We start from the raw sequence: 15383 nt of genomic DNA, 5'->3' as shown, positions 1-15383 counted from the left end.
GATAGAACACCTGCAGACCCTGGGGCACACGCTAGAAGACCTGCAGACCCTGGGGCACACGCTGTATAGAACACCTGCAGCACTTGGGGCACATGCTGGATAGAACACCTGCAGACCCTGGGGCACATGCTTGAAAGAACACCTGCAGACCCTGGAGCACACGCTGGATAGAACACCTGCAGGCCATGGGACACAGGCGGGATAGAACACCTGCAGACCATGAGGCACATGCTCGATAGAACACTTGCAAACCCTGGGGCTCACGCTGGATAGAACACGTGCAGACCCTGGGGCACACGCTGGATAGAACACCTGCAGACCCTGGGGCACACGCTAGAAGACCTGCAGACCCTGGGGCACACGCTGGATAGAACACCTGCAGAACTTGGGGCACATGCTGGATAGAACACCTGCAGACCCTGGGGCACACGCTGGATAGAACACCTGCAGACCCTGGGGCACACATTGGATAGAAAATCAGCAGACCCTGGGGTACACGCAGGATAGAACACCTGCACACCCTGGGGCACACGCCAGATAGAACACCTGCAGACCCTGGGGCACACGCTGGATAGTACACCTGCAGACCCTGGGGCAGATGCTGGATAGAACACCTGCAGACTCTGGGGCACACACAGATAGAACACCTGCAGACCCTGGGGCAAACACAGATAGAACACCTGCAGACCTGGGGCACACGCTGGATAGAACACCTGCAGACCCTGGGGCACACGCAGGATAGAAAACCTGCAGACCCTGGGGCACACGCTGGATAGAACACCTGCACACCCTGGGGCACACGCCAGCCAGAACACCTGCACACCCTGGGGCACACGCTGGATAGAACACCTGCAGACCCTGGGGCACAGGCTAGATAGAACACCTGTAGGCCCTGGGGCACAAACTGGATAGAACACCTGCAGACCCTGGGGAACATGCTGGATAGAACACCTGGAAACCCTGTTGCACATGCTGGATAGAACACCTGCAGACCCTGGAGCACACGCTGGATAGAACACCTGCAAACCCTGCGGCACACGCTAGAAGACCTGCAGACCCTGGGGCACACGCTAGATAGAACAACTGCAGAACTTGGGGCACACGCTGGATAGAACACCTGCAGACCCTGGGGCACACGCTGGATAGAACACCTGCAGACCCTGGGGCACACGCTGGATAGAACACCTGCAGACCCTAGGGCACACGCTGAATAGAACACCTGCAAACCCTGAAGCACATGCTGGATAGAACACCTGAAAACCCTGGGGCACACGCTGGATAGAAGACCTGCAGACCCTGGGGCACACGCTGGATAGAACACCTGCAGACCCTAGGGCACATGCTGGATAGAACACCTGCAGAACCTGGGGCACATGCTGGATAGAGCACCTGCAAACCCTGGGGCACACGCTGGATAGAACACATGCAGGCCCTGGGGCACACAATGGATAGAACACCTGCAGACCTTGGGGCACATGCTGGATAGAACACCTGGAAACCCTGTTGCACATGCTGGATAGAACACCTGCAGACCCTGGAGCACACGCTGGATGGAAAACCTGCAGACCCTGGGGCACACGCTAGAACACCTGCAGACCCTGGGGCACATGCTAGATAGAACAACTGCAGAACTTGGGGCACACACTGGATAGAACACCTGCAGACCCTGGGGCACACGCTGGATAGAACACCTGCAGACCCTAGGGCACACGCTGAATAGAACACCTGCAAACCCTGAAGCACATGCTGGATAGAACACCTGAAAACCCTGGGGCACATGCTGGATAGAAGACCTGCAGACCCTGGGGCACACGCTGGATAGAACACCTGCAGACCCTAGGGCACATGCTGGATAGAACACCTGAAGAACCTGGGGCATATGCTGGATAGAACACCTGCAAACCCTGGGGCACATGCTGGATAGAACCCCTGGAGACCCTGGAGCACACGCTGGACAGACACCTGCAAACCCTGGGGCACATGCTGGATAGAAAACCTGCAGACCCTGGGGTACACGCTGGATAGAACACCTGCAGGCCCTGGGGCACACACTGGATAGAACACCTCCAGAACCTGGGGCAAATGCTGGATAGAACACCTGAAGAACCTGGGGTACATGTTGGATAGAACACCTGCAGACCCTGGAGCACATGCTGGATAGAACACCTGCAAACTCTGGGTCACATGCTGGATAGAACACCTGCAAACTCTGGGTCACATGCTGGATAGAACACCTGCAGACCCTGGGGCACACGCAGAGAGAACACCTGCAGACCCTGGGGCACATGCTGGATAGAACACCTGCAGACCCTGGGGCACACATTGGATAGAACACCTGCAGACCCTGGGGTACACGCAGGATAGAACACCTGCACACCCTGGGTCACACGCCAGATAGAACACCTGCAGACCCTGGGGTACACGCTGGATAGAACACCTGCAGACCCTGGGGCACATGCTGGATAGAACACCTGCAGACCCTGGGTCACACGCAGATAGAACACCTGCAGACCCTGGGGCACATGCAGATAGAACACCTGCAGACCCTGGGGCACACACTAGATCGAATACCTGAAGACCCTGGGTCACACGCTGAATAGAACACCTGCACACCCTGGGGCACACATCAGATAGAACACCTGCAGACCCTGGGACACAAGCTGGATAGAACACCTGCATACCCTGGGGCACACACTGGATAGAACACCTGCAGGCCCTGGGGCACAGGCTGGATAGAACACCTGCAGACCCTGAGGCACATGCTCGATAGAACACCTGCAAACCCTGGGGCTCACGTTGGATAGAACACCTGCAGACCCTGGGGCACACGCTGGATAGAACACGTGCAGACCCTGGGGCACACGCTGGATAGAACACCTGCAGACCCTGTGGCACACGCTAGAAGACCTGCAGACCCTGGGGCACACGCTGGATAGAACACCTGCAGAACTTGGGGCACATGCTGGATAGAACACCTGCAGACCCTGGGGCACACGCTGGATAGAACACCTGCAGACCCTGGGGCACACATTGGATAGAACATCAGCAGACCCTGGGGTACACGCAGGATAGAACACCTGCACACCCTGGGGCACACGCCAGATAGAACACCTGCAGACCCTGGGGCACAATCTGGATAGTACACCTGCAGACCCTGGGGCAGATGCTGGATAGAACACCTGCAGACTCTGGGGCACACGCAGATAGAACACCTGCAGACCCTGGGGCAAACGCAGATAGAACACCTGCAGACCTGGGGCACACGCTGGATAGAACACCTGCAGACCCTGGGGCACACGCTGGATAGAAAACCTGCAGACCCTGGGGCACATGCTGGATAGAACACCTGCACACCCTGGGGCACACGCCAGCTAGAACACCTGCAGACCCTGGGGCACACGCTGGATAGAACACCTGCAGACCCTGGGGCACAGGCTAGATAGAACACCTGCAGGCCCTGGGGCACAAACTGGATAGAACACCTGCAGACCCTGGGGCACATGCTGGATAGAACACCTGGAAACCCTGTTGCACATGCTGGATAGAACACCTGCAGACCCTGCGGCACACGCTAGAAGACCTGCAGACCCTGGGGCACACGCTAGATAGAACAACTGCAGAACTTGGGGCACACGCTGGATAGAACACCTGCCGACCCTGGGGCACACGCTGGATAGAACACCTGCAGACCCTGGGGCACACGCTGGATAGAACACCTGCAGACCCTAGGGCACACGCTGAATAGAACACCTGCAAACCCTGAAGCACATGCTGGATAGAACACCTGAAAACCCTGGGGCACACGCTGGATAGAAGACCTGCAGACCCTGGGGCACACGCTGGATAGAACACCTGCAGACCCTAGGGCACATGCTGGATAGAACACCTGCAGAACCTGGGGCACATGCTGGATAGAGCACCTGCAAACCCTGGGGCACACGCTGGATAGAACACATGAAGGCCCTGGGGCACACACTGGATAGAACACCTGCAGACCTTGGGGTACATGCTGGATAGAACACCTGGAAACCCTGTTGCACATGCTGGATAGAACACCTGCAGACCCTGGAGCACACGCTGGATGGAAAACCTGCAGACCCTGGGGCACATGCTAGAACACCTGCAGACCCTGGGGCACACGCTGGATAGAACACCTGCAGACCCTAGAGAACACGCTGAATAGAACACCTGCAAACCCTGAAGCACATGCTGGATAGAACACCTGAAAACCCTGGGGCACATGCTGGATAGAAGACCTGCAGACCCTGGGGCACACGCTGGGTAGAACACCTGCAGACCCTAGGGCACATGCTGGATAGAACACCTGAAGAACCTGGGGCACATGCTGGATAGAACACCTGCAAACCCTGGGGCACATGCTGGATAGAACACCTGGAGACCCTGGAGCATACGCTGGATAGACACCTGCAAACCCTGGGGCACATGCTGGATAGAAAACCTGCAGACCCTGGGGTACACGCTGGATAGAACACCTGCAGACCCTGGGACACACACTGGATAGAACACCTCCAGAACCTGGGGCAAACGCTGGATAGAACACCTGAAGAACCTGGGGCACATGTTGGATAGAACACCTGCAGACCCTGGAGCACATGCTGGAGAGAACACATGCAAACTCTGGATCACATGCTGGATAGAACACCTGCAGACCCTGGGGCACACGCAGAGAGAACACCTGCAGACCCTGGGGCACATGCTGGATAGAACACCTGCAGACCCTGGGGTACACGCAGGATAGAACACCTGCACACCCTGGGTCACACGCCAGATAGAACACCTGCAGACCCTGGGGTACACGCTGGATAGAACACCTGCAGACCCTGGGGCACATGCTGGATAGAACACCTGCAGACCCTGGGTCACACGCAGATAGAACACCTGCAGACCCTGGGGCACATGCAGATAGAACACCTGCAGACCCTGGGGCACACACTAGATCGAATACCTGAAGACCCTGGGTCACACGCTGAATAGAACACCTGCACACCCTGGGGCACACATCAGATAGAACACCTGCAGACCCTGGGACACAAGCTGGATAGAACACCTGCATACCCTGGGGCACACACTGGATAGAACACCTGCAGGCCCTGGGGCACAGGCTGGATAGAACACCTGCAGACCCTGAGGCACATGCTCGATAGAACACCTGCAAACCCTGGGGCTCACGTTGGATAGAACACCTGCAGACCCTGGGGCACACGCTGGATAGAACACCTGCAGACTCTGGGGCACACGCTAGAAGACCTGCAGACCCTGGGACACACGCTGGATAGAACACCTGCAGAACTTGGGGCACACGCTGGAAAGAACACCTGCAGACCCTGGAGCACACGCTGGATAGAACACCTGCAGACCCTGGGGCACACATTGGATAGAACACCTGCAGACCATGTGGTACACGCAGAATAGAACACCTGCACACCCTGGGGCACACGCCAGATAGAACACCTGCAGGCCCTGGGGCACAGGCTGGATAGAACACCTGCAGACCCTGAGGCACATGCTCGATAGAACACCTGCAAACCCTGGGGCTCACGCTGGATAGAACACCTGCAGACCCTGGGACACACGCTGGATAGAACACCTGCAGACTCTGGGGCACACGCTAGAAGACCTGCAGACCCTGGGGCACACGCTGGATAGAACACCTGCAGAACTTGGGGCACACACTGGATAGAACACCTGCAGACCCTGGGGCACACGCTGGATAGAACACCTGCAGACCCTGGGGCACACATTGGATAGAACACCTGCAGACCCTGTGGTACACGCAGAATAGAACACCTGCAGACCCTGGGGCACACGCTGGATAGAACACCTGCAGACCCTGGGGCAGATGCTGGATAGAACACCTGCAGACCCTGGGGCAGATGCTGGATAGAACACCTGCAGACTCTTGGGCACACGCAGATAGAACACCTGCAGACCCTGGGGCAAACGCAGATAGAACACCTGCAGATCCTGGGGCACATGGTGGATAGAATACCTGCAGACCCTGGGGCACATGCTGGATAGAACACCTGCACACCCTGTGGAAACACGCCAGATAGAACACCTGCAGACCCTGGGGCACACGCTGGATAGAACACCTGCAGACCCTGGGGCTCACGCTGGATAAAACACCTGCAGGCCCTGGGGCACACACTGGATAGAACACCTGCAGACCCTGGGGCACATGCTAGATAGAACACCTGGAAACCCTGTTGCACATGCTGGATAGAACACCTGCAGACCCTGGAGCACACGCTGGATAGAACACCTGCAGACCCTGGGGCACACGCTAGAAGACCTACAGACCCTGGGGCACACGCTAGATCGAACAACTGCAGACCCTAGGGCACACGCTGAATAGAACACCTGCAAACCCTGAAGCACATGCTGGATAGAACACCTGAAAACCCTGGGGCACACGCTGGATAGAAGACCTGCAGACCCTGGGGCACACGCTGGATAGAACACCTGCAGACCCTAGGGCACATGCTGGATAGAACACCTGCAGAACCTGGGGCACATGCTGGATAGAGCACCTGCAAACCCTGGGGCACACGCTGGATAGAACACATGAAGGCCCTGGGGCACACACTGGATAGAACACCTGCAGACCTTGGGGTACATGCTGGATAGAACACCTGGAAACCCTGTTGCACATGCTGGATAGAACACCTGCAGACCCTGGAGCACACGCTGGATGGAAAACCTGCAGACCCTGGGGCACATGCTAGAACACCTGCAGACCCTGGGGCACACGCTGGATAGAACACCTGCAGACCCTAGAGAACACGCTGAATAGAACACCTGCAAACCCTGAAGCACATGCTGGATAGAACACCTGAAAACCCTGGGGCACATGCTGGATAGAAGACCTGCAGACCCTGGGGCACACGCTGGGTAGAACACCTGCAGACCCTAGGGCACATGCTGGATAGAACACCTGAAGAACCTGGGGCACATGCTGGATAGAACACCTGCAAACCCTGGGGCACATGCTGGATAGAACACCTGGAGACCCTGGAGCATACGCTGGATAGACACCTGCAAACCCTGGGGCACATGCTGGATAGAAAACCTGCAGACCCTGGGGTACACGCTGGATAGAACACCTGCAGACCCTGGGACACACACTGGATAGAACACCTCCAGAACCTGGGGCAAACGCTGGATAGAACACCTGAAGAACCTGGGGCACATGTTGGATAGAACACCTGCAGACCCTGGAGCACATGCTGGAGAGAACACATGCAAACTCTGGATCACATGCTGGATAGAACACCTGCAGACCCTGGGGCACACGCAGAGAGAACACCTGCAGACCCTGGGGCACATGCTGGATAGAACACCTGCAGACCCTGGGGTACACGCAGGATAGAACACCTGCACACCCTGGGTCACACGCCAGATAGAACACCTGCAGACCCTGGGGTACACGCTGGATAGAACACCTGCAGACCCTGGGGCACATGCTGGATAGAACACCTGCAGACCCTGGGTCACACGCAGATAGAACACCTGCAGACCCTGGGGCACATGCAGATAGAACACCTGCAGACCCTGGGGCACACACTAGATCGAATACCTGAAGACCCTGGGTCACACGCTGAATAGAACACCTGCACACCCTGGGGCACACATCAGATAGAACACCTGCAGACCCTGGGACACAAGCTGGATAGAACACCTGCATACCCTGGGGCACACACTGGATAGAACACCTGCAGGCCCTGGGGCACAGGCTGGATAGAACACCTGCAGACCCTGAGGCACATGCTCGATAGAACACCTGCAAACCCTGGGGCTCACGTTGGATAGAACACCTGCAGACCCTGGGGCACACGCTGGATAGAACACCTGCAGACTCTGGGGCACACGCTAGAAGACCTGCAGACCCTGGGACACACGCTGGATAGAACACCTGCAGAACTTGGGGCACACGCTGGATAGAACACCTGCAGACCCTGGAGCACACGCTGGATAGAACACCTGCAGACCCTGGGGCACACATTGGATAGAACACCTGCAGACCATGTGGTACACGCAGAATAGAACACCTGCACACCCTGGGGCACACGCCAGATAGAACACCTGCAGGCCCTGGGGCACAGGCTGGATAGAACACCTGCAGACCCTGAGGCACATGCTCGATAGAACACCTGCAAACCCTGGGGCTCACGCTGGATAGAACACCTGCAGACCCTGGGACACACGCTGGATAGAACACCTGCAGACTCTGGGGCACACGCTAGAAGACCTGCAGACCCTGGGGCACACGCTGGATAGAACACCTGCAGAACTTGGGGCACACACTGGATAGAACACCTGCAGACCCTGGGGCACACGCTGGATAGAACACCTGCAGACCCTGGGGCACACATTGGATAGAACACCTGCAGACCCTGTGGTACACGCAGAATAGAACACCTGCAGACCCTGGGGCACACGCTGGATAGAACACCTGCAGACCCTGGGGCAGATGCTGGATAGAACACCTGCAGACCCTGGGGCAGATGCTGGATAGAACACCTGCAGACTCTTGGGCACACGCAGATAGAACACCTGCAGACCCTGGGGCAAACGCAGATAGAACACCTGCAGATCCTGGGGCACATGGTGGATAGAATACCTGCAGACCCTGGGGCACATGCTGGATAGAACACCTGCACACCCTGTGGAAACACGCCAGATAGAACACCTGCAGACCCTGGGGCACACGCTGGATAGAACACCTGCAGACCCTGGGGCTCACGCTGGATAAAACACCTGCAGGCCCTGGGACACACACTGGATAGAACACCTGCAGACCCTGGGGCACATGCTAGATAGAACACCTGGAAACCCTGTTGCACATGCTGGATAGAACACCTGCAGACCCTGGAGCACACGCTGGATAGAACACCTGCAGACCCTGGGGCACACGCTAGAAGACCTACAGACCCTGGGGCACACGCTAGATCGAACAACTGCAGAACTTGGGGCACACGCTGGATAGAACACCTGCAGACCCTAGGGCACACGCTGAATAGAACACCTGAAAACCCTGGGGCACACGCTGGATAGAAGACCTGCAGACCCTCGGGCACAAGCTGGATAGAACACCTGCAGACCCCGGGGCACACGCTGGATAGAAGACCTACAGGCCCCGGGGCACACGCTGGATAGAACACCTGCAGACCCTGGGGCACATGCTGGATAGAACACCTGCAGACCCTGGGTCACATGCAGATAGAACACCTGCAGACCCTGGGGCACATGCAGATAGAACACCTGCAGACCCTGGGGCACACACTAGATCGAATACCTGAAGACCCTGGGTCACACGCTGAATAGAACACCTGCACACCCTGGGGCACACATCAGATAGAACACCTGCAGACCCTGGGACACAAGCTGGATAGAACACCTGCATACCCTGGGGCACACACTGGATAGAACACCTCCAGGCCCTGGGGCACAGGCTGGATAGAACACCTGCAGACCCTGAGGCACATGCTCGATAGAACACCTGCAAACCCTGGGGCTCACGTTGGATAGAACACCTGCAGACCCTGGGGCACACGCTGGATAGAACACGTGCAGACCCTGGGGCACACGCTGGATAGAACACCTGCAGACCCTGTGGCACACGCTAGAAGACCTGCAGACCCTGGGGCACACGCTGGATAGAACACCTGCAGAACTTGGGGCACATGCTGGATAGAACACCTGCAGACCCTGGGGCACACGCTGGATAGAACACCTGCAGAACTTGGGGCACATGCTGAATAGAACACCTGCAGACCCTGGGGCACACGCTGGATAGAAAACCTGCAGACCCTGGGGCACAGGCTAGATAGAACACCTGCAGGCCCTGGGGCACAAACTGGATAGAACACCTGCAGACCCTGGGGCACATGCTGGATAGAACACCTGGAAACCCTGTTGCACATGCTGGATAGAAGACCTGCAGACCCTGGAGCACACGCTGGATAGAACACCTGCAGACCCTGAAGCACATGCTGGATAGAACACCTGAAAACCCTGGGGCACACGCTGGATAGAAGACCTGCAGACCCTGGGGCACACGCTGGATAGAACACCTGCAGACCCTAGGGCACATGCTGGATAGAACACCTGCAGAACCTGGGGCACATGCTGGATAGAGCACCTGCAAACCCTGGGGCACACGCTGGATAGAACACATGAAGGCCCTGGGGCACACACTGGATAGAACACCTGCAGACCTTGGGGTACATGCTGGATAGAACACCTGGAAACCCTGTTGCACATGCTGGATAGAACACCTGCAGACCCTGGAGCACACGCTGGATGGAAAACCTGCAGACCCTGGGGCACATGCTAGAACACCTGCAGACCCTGGGGCACACGCTGGATAGAACACCTGCAGACCCTAGAGAACACGCTGAATAGAACACCTGCAAACCCTGAAGCACATGCTGGATAGAACACCTGAAAACCCTGGGGCACATGCTGGATAGAAGACCTGCAGACCCTGGGGCACACGCTGGGTAGAACACCTGCAGACCCTAGGGCACATGCTGGATAGAACACCTGAAGAACCTGGGGCACATGCTGGATAGAACACCTGCAAACCCTGGGGCACATGCTGGATAGAACACCTGGAGACCCTGGAGCATACGCTGGATAGACACCTGCAAACCCTGGGGCACATGCTGGATAGAAAACCTGCAGACCCTGGGGTACACGCTGGATAGAACACCTGCAGACCCTGGGACACACACTGGATAGAACACCTCCAGAACCTGGGGCAAACGCTGGATAGAACACCTGAAGAACCTGGGGCACATGTTGGATAGAACACCTGCAGACCCTGGAGCACATGCTGGAGAGAACACATGCAAACTCTGGATCACATGCTGGATAGAACACCTGCAGACCCTGGGGCACACGCAGAGAGAACACCTGCAGACCCTGGGGCACATGCTGGATAGAACACCTGCAGACCCTGGGGTACACGCAGGATAGAACACCTGCACACCCTGGGTCACACGCCAGATAGAACACCTGCAGACCCTGGGGTACACGCTGGATAGAACACCTGCAGACCCTGGGGCACATGCTGGATAGAACACCTGCAGACCCTGGGTCACACGCAGATAGAACACCTGCAGACCCTGGGGCACATGCAGATAGAACACCTGCAGACCCTGGGGCACACACTAGATCGAATACCTGAAGACCCTGGGTCACACGCTGAATAGAACACCTGCACACCCTGGGGCACACATCAGATAGAACACCTGCAGACCCTGGGACACAAGCTGGATAGAACACCTGCATACCCTGGGGCACACACTGGATAGAACACCTGCAGGCCCTGGGGCACAGGCTGGATAGAACACCTGCAGACCCTGAGGCACATGCTCGATAGAACACCTGCAAACCCTGGGGCTCACGTTGGATAGAACACCTGCAGACCCTGGGGCACACGCTGGATAGAACACCTGCAGACTCTGGGGCACACGCTAGAAGACCTGCAGACCCTGGGACACACGCTGGATAGAACACCTGCAGAACTTGGGGCACACGCTGGATAGAACACCTGCAGACCCTGGAGCACACGCTGGATAGAACACCTGCAGACCCTGGGGCACACATTGGATAGAACACCTGCAGACCATGTGGTACACGCAGAATAGAACACCTGCACACCCTGGGGCACACGCCAGATAGAACACCTGCAGGCCCTGGGGCACAGGCTGGATAGAACACCTGCAGACCCTGAGGCACATGCTCGATAGAACACCTGCAAACCCTGGGGCTCACGCTGGATAGAACACCTGCAGACCCTGGGACACACGCTGGATAGAACACCTGCAGACTCTGGGGCACACGCTAGAAGACCTGCAGACCCTGGGGCACACGCTGGATAGAACACCTGCAGAACTTGGGGCACACACTGGATAGAACACCTGCAGACCCTGGGGCACACGCTGGATAGAACACCTGCAGACCCTGGGGCACACATTGGATAGAACACCTGCAGACCCTGTGGTACACGCAGAATAGAACACCTGCAGACCCTGGGGCACACGCTGGATAGAACACCTGCAGACCCTGGGGCAGATGCTAGATAGAACACCTGCAGACCCTGGGGCAGATGCTGGATAGAACACCTGCAGACTCTTGGGCACACGCAGATAGAACACCTGCAGACCCTGGGGCAAACGCAGATAGAACACCTGCAGATCCTGGGGCACATGGTGGATAGAATACCTGCAGACCCTGGGGCACATGCTGGATAGAACACCTGCACACCCTGTGGAAACACGCCAGATAGAACACCTGCAGACCCTGGGGCACACGCTGGATAGAACACCTGCAGACCCTGGGGCTCACGCTGGATAAAACACCTGCAGGCCCTGGGGCACACACTGGATAGAACACCTGCAGACCCTGGGGCACATGCTAGATAGAACACCTGGAAACCCTGTTGCACATGCTGGATAGAACACCTGCAGACCCTGGAGCACACGCTGGATAGAACACCTGCAGACCCTGGGGCACACGCTAGAAGACCTACAGACCCTGGGGCACACGCTAGATCGAACAACTGCAGAACTTGGGGCACACGCTGGATAGAACACCTGCAGACCCTACGGCACACGCTGAATAGAACACCTGAAAACCCTGGGGCACACGCTGGATAGAAGACCTGCAGACCCTCGGGCACAAGCTGGATAGAACACCTGCAGACCCCGGGGCACACGCTGGATAGAAGACCTACAGGCCCCGGGGCACACGCTGGATAGAACACCTGCAGACCCTGGGGCACATGCTGGATAGAACACCTGCAGACCCTGGGTCACATGCAGATAGAACACCTGCAGACCCTGGGGCACATGCAGATAGAACACCTGCAGACCCTGGGGCACACACTAGATCGAATACCTGAAGACCCTGGGTCACACGCTGAATAGAACACCTGCACACCCTGGGGCACACATCAGATAGAACACCTGCAGACCCTGGGACACAAGCTGGATAGAACACCTGCATACCCTGGGGCACACACTGGATAGAACACCTCCAGGCCCTGGGGCACAGGCTGGATAGAACACCTGCAGACCCTGAGGCACATGCTCGATAGAACACCTGCAAACCCTGGGGCTCACGTTGGATAGAACACCTGCAGACCCTGGGGCACACGCTGGATAGAACACGTGCAGACCCTGGGGCACACGCTGGATAGAACACCTGCAGACCCTGTGGCACACGCTAGAAGACCTGCAGACCCTGGGGCACACGCTGGATAGAACACCTGCAGAACTTGGGGCACATGCTGGATAGAACACCTGCAGACCCTGGGGCACACGCTGGATAGAACACCTGCAGAACTTGGGGCACATGCTGAATAGAACACCTGCAGACCCTGGGGCACACGCTGGATAGAAAACCTGCAGACCCTGGGGCACAGGCTAGATAGAACACCTGCAGGCCCTGGGGCACAAACTGGATAGAACACCTGCAGACCCTGGGGCACATGCTGGATAGAACACCTGGAAACCCTGTTGCACATGCTGGATAGAAGACCTGCAGACCCTGGAGCACACGCTGGATAGAACACCTGCAGACCCTGCGGCACACGCTAGAAGACCTGCAGACCCTGGGGCACACGCTAGATAGAACAACTGCAGAACTTGGGGCAAACGCAGATAGAACACCTGCAGACCTGGGGCACACGCTGGATAGAACACCTGCAGACCCTGGGGCACACGCTGGATAGAAAACCTGCAGACCCTGGGGCACACGCTGGATAGAACACCTGCACACCCTGGGGCACACGCCAGCTAGAACACCTGCAGACCCTGGGGCACACGCTGGATAGAACACCTGCAGACCCTGGGGCACAGGCTAGATAGAACACCTGCAGGCCCTGGGGCACAAACTGGATAGAACACCTGCAGACCCTGGGGCACATGCTGGATAGAACACCTGGAAACCCTGTTGCACATGCTGGATAGAAGACCTGCAGACCCTGGAGCACACGCTGGATAGAACACCTGCAGACCCTGCGGCACACGCTAGAAGACCTGCAGACCCTGGGGCACACGCTAGATAGAACAACTGCAGAACTTGGGGCACACGCTGGATAGAACACCTGCCGATCCTGGGGCACACGCTGGATAGAACACCTGCAGACCCTGGGGCACACGCTGGATAGAACACCTGCAGACCCTAGGGCACACGCTGAATAGAACACCTGCAAACCCTGAAGCACATGCTGGATAGAACACCTGAAAACCCTGGGGCACACGCTGGATAGAAGACCTGCAGACCCTGGGGCACACGCTGGATAGAACACCTGCAGACCCTAGGGCACATGCTGGATAGAACACCTGCAGAACCTGGGGCACATGCTGGATAGAGCACCTGCAAACCCTGGGGCACACGCTGGATAGAACACATGAAGGCCCTGGGGCACACACTGGATAGAACACCTGCAGACCTTGGGGCACATGCTGGATAGAACACCTGGAAACCCTGTTGCACATGCTGGATAGAACACCTGCAGACCCTGGAGCACACGCTGGATGGAAAACCTGCAGACCCTGGGGCACACGCTAGAACACCTGCAGACCCTGGGGCACACGCTGGATAGAACACCTGAAGACCCTAGAGAACACGCTGAATAGAACACCTGCAAACCCTGAAGCACATGCTGGATAGAACACCTGAAAACCCTGGGGCACATGCTGGATAGAAGACCTGCAGACCCTGGGGCACATGCTGGATAGAACACCTGCAGACCCTAGGGCACATGCTGGATAGAACACCTGAAGAACCTGGGGCACATGCTGGATAGAACACCTGCAAACCCTGGGGCACATGCTGGATAGAACACCTGGAGACCCTGGAGCACACGCTGGATAGACACCTGCAAACCCTGGGGCACATGCTGGATAGAAAACCTGCAGACCCTGGGGTACACGCTGGATAGAACACCTGCAGGCCCTGGGACACACACTGGATAGAACACCTCCAGAACCTGGGGCAAACGCTGGATAGAACACCTGAAGAACCTGGGGCACATGTTGGATAGAACACCTGCAGACTCTGGGGCACACGCAGATAGAACACCTGCAGACCCTGGGGCAAACGCAGATAGAACACCTGCAGACCTGGGGCACACGCTGGATAGAACACCTGCAGACCCTGGGGCACACGCTGGATAGAAAACCTGCAGACCCTGGGGCACACGCTGGATAGAACACCTGCACACCCTGGGGCACACGCCAGCTAGAACACCTGCAGACCCTGGGGCACACGCTGGATAGAACACCTGCAGACCCTGGGGCACAGGCTAGATAGAACACCTGCAGGCCCTGGGGCACAAACTGGATAGA

The sequence above is a fragment of the Ambystoma mexicanum genome, chromosome 1p (genome assembly GCF_040938575.1).
Source record: "Ambystoma mexicanum isolate Mex_15411 chromosome 1p, UKY_AmexF1_1, whole genome shotgun sequence".
Taxonomy (NCBI): Eukaryota; Metazoa; Chordata; class Amphibia; order Caudata; family Ambystomatidae; genus Ambystoma; species Ambystoma mexicanum.
Note: the sequence above shows the minus strand (reverse complement) of the source record.